This window comes from Pangasianodon hypophthalmus, chromosome 3 (assembly GCF_027358585.1).
Source record: "Pangasianodon hypophthalmus isolate fPanHyp1 chromosome 3, fPanHyp1.pri, whole genome shotgun sequence".
Classification (NCBI taxonomy): Eukaryota; Metazoa; Chordata; class Actinopteri; order Siluriformes; family Pangasiidae; genus Pangasianodon; species Pangasianodon hypophthalmus.
In genome coordinates, this window is record NC_069712.1 from 34,186,909 (window position 1) to 34,193,263 (window position 6,355).

At 40.9% G+C, this 6,355-nt stretch overlaps 1 non-coding gene across 2 annotated transcripts; it reads right to left on the reverse strand.

Annotated features, from left to right (window-relative positions):
* Positions 1-352: 352 nt before the first annotated feature.
* Positions 353-3,441, reverse strand: LOC117596872 (uncharacterized). 2 transcript variants are annotated; one of them, XR_004577865.2, is made up of 3 exons: positions 2,354-3,441; positions 915-1,065; positions 353-787 (listed from the first exon to the last, which is right to left on the reverse strand). It is a non-coding gene; the product is annotated as an uncharacterized LOC117596872 (transcript). The 2 variants fall into 2 exon arrangements; XR_008301382.1 differs by having other exon boundaries at positions 2,987-3,439.
* Between the last annotated feature and the right edge of the window lie 2,914 nt (positions 3,442-6,355).

The window sequence follows — 6,355 nt, forward strand, 5'->3', positions numbered from 1 at the left end:
CACTCTGTACCAAACGTCTTGTCTATAGTTTCCTTGTTTTGTTAAATATCATGTCTTCATTCCAATCCTCTCACACTCAGTTAGTGTATGAATGGTGTGTGTGTTGATGATGATGGTCATGATGCCCACATGGTGGTGCTGTGGAGCTTCTGTGGAGGTGTGTGTGTGTGTGTGTGTGTGTGTGTGTTTTTAAATGCTCAGTATATCATTTTCAGTATATCACTGTTTTATAAAAAATACCTACTATTTCCCCTTACTATAAATGTATATAAGTCTATATACTGTACATTTATATGTTTATAGAGAGAGGTCTGTAATAAAAATAAAAAAAACTCAAAAAACAGGAACTGGATTGATTCATTTCTGTATTCAAAAGTCAATATAAATAATCGCAGTGATTCTACATACAAATACTATATATATAGTGTAATTTACTATATTTACAATCTAGTGTTATTGTATAATGTTATTTAGACTCAAACATTCTAAGTGAAAGAATCATTTCAACGTTTGTGGATTAAAACACAAATCAGGATTATTTTTACAGAAGTGCAGAAGCAGGTAATAATCACATTTCTATAATTATAATGAGCTGACACTGGGTGTGTGTGTGTGTGTGTGGGTGTGCGTGTGTGTGAGCAACATGGCGTCAGACACAGAGAGGCATTTGGACGTCGTGAATCTGCTCCGCTGAACTCTCACACACTCGTTGTAATTGCTGTTGTTAATGGGTTTGGATGCACAGCGCTGGTTTGGAGATACATGCCCATGATGTTCTTGCTCTCAACTGTTAAAACATAAACGAGTGCAGAAATGAGCAACACCCAACAGATGAACTGCCACATTTGGGGAAAATGTGTTTTTGGGGGAAAATGTGAAATGCTGAGTAGCAGGTTGACTTTCGATCTCTGCACCTTGTGAGGAGAAATTAAGAGGAATAATCAGAGATCTTCTTTGTCTGATGTTCATCTGAGGTTCTTCTTGATGCTTCTGTTGTTTTTGTGCTGAAAGTTCAGGATCTTCACTTCGGCTCACGTCAGACTTGACTGATCTGCGACGGCGCATCTGTAACAGTGAGGATCAACACCACACCGAATCAGAGATAAACGAGTAGAAACCACAGCGTTAAGGCTGAGGTGATGAAGAAATCATTTCCACATTTATGGTATGAAATGATCCTTCAGCTCTTTGTCAAAGCAACAGAAATGGTGAAAGAGTGAAAGAAGTGAAAGAGTCCATGAAAAGCCTCAAGGAAGAAAAGCTGGAACTTTATATTAACAGAACAGATCCAAACACCCACCATAACCAAGCATTCCTCTTTAGAATGAACACACACACAAACACACACACACACACACACTCACACAAACACACACTCACACAAACACACACACACACACAAACGAAATCATTGTGAAAAGGCTCTTCAAGGAAGAAAACCTGGTTCTTCTGTGACACTGCTCTATCTGGAACTTTACATTAACAGTACCATAAACCATAACACTACAGACACACACACACACACACACACACACACAGAAAGTCAGTGTGAATTACTAACACACTGGAACAGATGAAAGTGAACACACTGACCTCAGCATGGATTACTGTCCATTTACCCAGGAGTTTATTCATCTCTATAAACTCTGCATTCACGTCCAACATTTTTAATATATATTTTTATACAGGATTATACAAAAGTACTAAAAGAAATGCACCAGTTCTGGACTGATATAATGCCTCCACTACACACACACACACACACACACACACACACACACACACACAGCTCATAGTCCCTCATGGACAATCTCTTCCCGTGTTTCTGTCACTTTCGGGCATGTTGTAATATTTCTAACTGCATTACTGCCACTTCACTGCCGCTAATGACGCAGTCCAGTCTCTGTGCAATACTGATCATATTTCTTACACACTACACACACTACTATATCTAATTTAATGTACATTTTATAAATGCCACTTTGTACTGTTACGCCATCTGCTTTTTACACTCTCCTCTGTATATACGTGACTGCTCAGACACTACACCTGCACACAGCTACCTGTTATTTTACTACCTTCTGCACTCTACTTCACACACTCTGTGTTTACTCACTCCAGTGTTTACAGTCAGGATCTGCACTAACTAGGCACACACTTTTATCTTCTAATGTGTGTATTGTTTTTACTGCACAGCTGTAGTGTACCTGAGCCTCACAACACATCAACAACTGTCCCTGACATTTTGTACACAAATAAAATAAACCTGAAACTAGGATAAAGTCTAATCCACACAGTGTTTCAGTCACAATGCAGTAAAATCTCTTTTAAATCTTAAAGAAAAGACACTTACTGTAAAGGACACTGCAGAGAGGAGGAGGATGAAGATGATGATGAAGATGATTAAATAGAAGTAAACAGGTTAGGAGTTTAACAGAAACTTCATCCCACAGAGTTACACACACAGTTACTGCAGTACATCATCTTTACTTTCAATTTATTCGCGCTTTTTTTTTAGTGCACTCTGATTGGTTAATCCTGTGACGTGGGTGTGTGAGGAGGCGGGGAGAAGTGTGTGTGTGTGTGTGTGTGTGTGTGTGAGAGAGAGAGAGTGAGAGACAAGTCACATTTACATGGACACTTTTTGTTTCAATCGGAATGAAATCAATCAGATTGATTAATCCGATCGCAGTGTTTACAAGAACGCTGAATAAAGTAATCGGGTTGATGTGCGCGTTTACTTGACAGAATCGGATTTGATCTTCTGACATGCGCACAGTGCACGATTACACGTTTCCCTCCGTTCCAACACGCAGATACTAGCAGCCACTCTCTTGCCATTGCTTTTTTTTCATTTTAAAAAGCAGACTTAACATTTGCCTATTTCAGCTGCTAATTAGAAGACGCGAGCGCGTGATGTGTTGTGTATTATACTGCGTGTATTTATCAAGCAATTAAAATGCCCCTTCCCGAGCCCAGAACAAACCGTCTGTGGATGAGGGTCCGAAGCAAGGACCGGTGGGACAACGTCGTCTTGCACCACTTCACAGACGAGGAGTGGAAGGAGAATTGTAGGATGACACGACAGTCATTTATGACACGATGCTCCATGGTGGAGGGGAACATGGCACCTGGTGAGGCTACGGTCAGAGCCCCAGTACCGCTGACAGCCGTGCGTCATACGTCATTACGTGATTTGTACGTCATTGCACATGCGCAGAACTATCTGGTTTCATTTTCAACCCGATGAAGTGTTTACACGTCCTCTCCATCGGATTAGAAAAGGTTTAAACCACCCCTTACGATCCGAATGAAATTTTAATCGGTTTTGGCCAATTCATTCCGATTGACGTGTTTACATGTGACTTTTTAAATCTGATTGTGCTTCTAGTCCAATTACGATCGGATTATTAGTGTCCATGTAAACGCAGCTAGAGAGAGATAGAGTGTGTTAGGGCTTAAATCAGATCCTACACTCTCACTCTGATCTTATAGTTTATTATTTATGACTTTTTAAAGACTTTTTCAGGTTTTATATAAAATTAAAGTCTATAAACTGTACATTTAAATGTATATAGAGAATTCTGTTCTATAAAAATCTCTCACTCACAAACAGGAACTGGATTTATTCCATTTATTGATTTTTTATTCAAAAGTCAGTATAAAAAACTGCACATACACTAATACACAACTCTAACACACAGTAAAATAACACACATGTGAAGTGATCATTACAGCTGCCATTGTGTAGCTTCAGTTCACAGTGTTGTTCAGACCCTCAGAAACTTTCCACTTTAGTGAATTTGAGTAAAAAACATTTTACAAACTTTCTCCAAAATGTCTGGATTAATAAATAAATCAGGATTATTGTTATTAAACTGCAGCAGCGGTGAAGGACGTAATAAACACTCATTTAATGGTGTTTAATAGTGTGTGATGTTGTTTAGTGGTGTGTGATGGTGTTTAGTGGTATGTGATGGTGTTTAGTGGTGTGTGATGTTGTTTAGTGGTGTGTGATGGTGTTTAGTGGTGTGTGATGGTGTGATGTTGTTTAGTGGTGTGTGATGTTGTTTAGTGGTGTGTGATGGTGTTTAGTGGTGTGTGATGGTGTTTAGTGGTGTGTGATGGTGTGATGTTGTTTAGTGGTGTGTGATGGTGTTTAGTGGTGTGTGATGGTGTGTGATGGTGTTTAGTGGTGTGTGATGGTGTTTAGTGGTGTGTGATGGTGTTTAGTCGTGTGTGATGTTGTTTAGTGGTGTGTGATGGTGTTTAGTGGTGTGTGATGGTGTGTGATGGTGTTTAGTGGTGTGTGATGGTGTTTAGTGGTGTGTGATGGTGTTTAGTGGTGTTTAGTGGAGTGTGATGGTGTTTAGTGGTGTGTGATGGTGTTTAGTGGTGTTTAGTGGAGTGTGATGGTGTTTAGTCGTGTGTGATGGTGTTTAGTGGTGTGTGATGGTGTTTAGTCGTGTGTGATGGTGTTTAGTGGTGTGTGATGGTGTTTAGTGGTGTGTGATGGTGTGTCATGTTGTTTAGTGGTGTGTGATGGTATTTAGTGGTGTTTAGTGGTGTGTGATGGTGTTTAGTGGTGTTTAGTGGTGTGTGATGGTGTGTGATGGTGTTTAGTGGTGTGTGATGGTGTGTGATGGTGTGTGATGGTGTTTAGTGGTGTGTGATGGTGTTTAGTGGTGTGTCATGTTGTTTAGTGGAGTGTGATGGTGTTTAGTGGTGTTTAGTGGTGTGTGATGGTGTGTCATGTTGTTTAGTGGTGTGTGATGGTATTTAGTGGTGTTTAGTGGTGTGTGATGGTGTTTAGTGGTGTGTGATGGTGTGTCATGTTGTTTAGTGGTGTGTGATGGTGTGTCATGTTGTTTAGTGGTGTGTGATGGTGTGTCATGTTGTTTAGTGGTGTGTGATGGTGTTTAGTGGTGTTTAGTGGTGTGTGATGGTGTGTGATGGTGTTTAGTGGTGTGTGATGGTGTGTGATGGTGTGTGATGGTGTTTAGTGGTGTGTGATGGTGTTTAGTGGTGTGTGATGGTGTTTAGTGGAGTGTGATGGTGTTTAGTGGTGTTTAGTGGTGTTTAGTCGTGTGTGATGGTGTTTAGTGGTGTGTGATGGTGTTTAGTCGTGTGTGATGGTGTGTGATGGTGTTTAGTCGTGTGTGATGGTGTTTAGTGGTGTGTGATGGTGTTAGTGGTGTGTGATGGTGTTTAGTGGTGTTTAGTGGTGTGTGATGGTGTTTAGTGGTGTGTGATGGTGTTTAGTGGTGTGTGATGGTGTTTAGTGGTGTGTGATAGTGTGTGATGGTGTTTAGTCGTGTGTGATGGTGTTTAGTGGTGTGTGATGGTGTTTAGTGGTGTGTGATGGTGTGTGATGGTGTTTAGTGGTGTGTGATGGTGTTTAGTGGTGTGTGATGGTGTGTCATGTTGTTTAGTGGTGTGTGATGGTGTTTAGTGGTGTTTAGTGGAGTGTGATGGTGTTTTAGTGGTGTGTGATAGTGTGTGATGGTGTGTGATGGTGTTTAGTGATGTGTGATGGTGTTTAGTGGTGTTTAGTGGTGTGTGATGGTGTGATGTTGTTTAGTGGTGTGTGATGGTGTTTCGTGGTGTTTAGTGGTGTGTGATGGTGTTTAGTGGTGTGTGATAGTGTGTGATGGTGTGTGATGGTGTGTGATGGTGTTTAGTGGTGTGTGATGGTGTTTAGTGGTGTGTGATGTTGTTTAATGGTGTGTGATGGTGTTTAGTGGTGTGTGATGGTGTGTGATGGTGTTTAGTGGTGTGTGATGGTGTTTAGTGGTGTGTGATGGTGTGTCATGTTGTTTAGTGGTGTGTGATGGTGTTTAGTGGTGTTTAGTGGAGTGTGATGGTGTTTAGTGGTGTGTGATGGTGTGATGTTGTTTAGTGGTGTGTGATGGTGTTTCGTGGTGTTTAGTGGTGTGTGATGGTGTTTAGTGGTGTGTGATAGTGTGTGATGGTGTGTGATGGTGTGTGATGGTGTTTAGTGGTGTGTGATGGTGTTTAGTGGTGTTTAGTGGTGTGTGATGGTGTTTAGTGGTGTGTGATGTTGTTTAATGGTGTGTGATGGTGTTTAGTGGTGTGTGATGTTGTTTAATGGTGTGTGATGGTGTTTAGTGGTGTGTGATGGTGTTTAGTGGTGTTTAGTGGTGTGTGATGGTGTGATGTTGTTTAGTGGTGTGTGATGGTGTGTGATGGTGTTTAGTGGTGTGTGATGGTGTTTAGTGGTGTGTGATAGTGTGTGATGGTGTTTAGTGGTGTGTGATGGTGTTTCGTGGTGTTTAGTGGTGTGTGATGGTGTTTAGTGGTGTGTGATGTTGTTTAATGGTGTGTGATGGTGTTT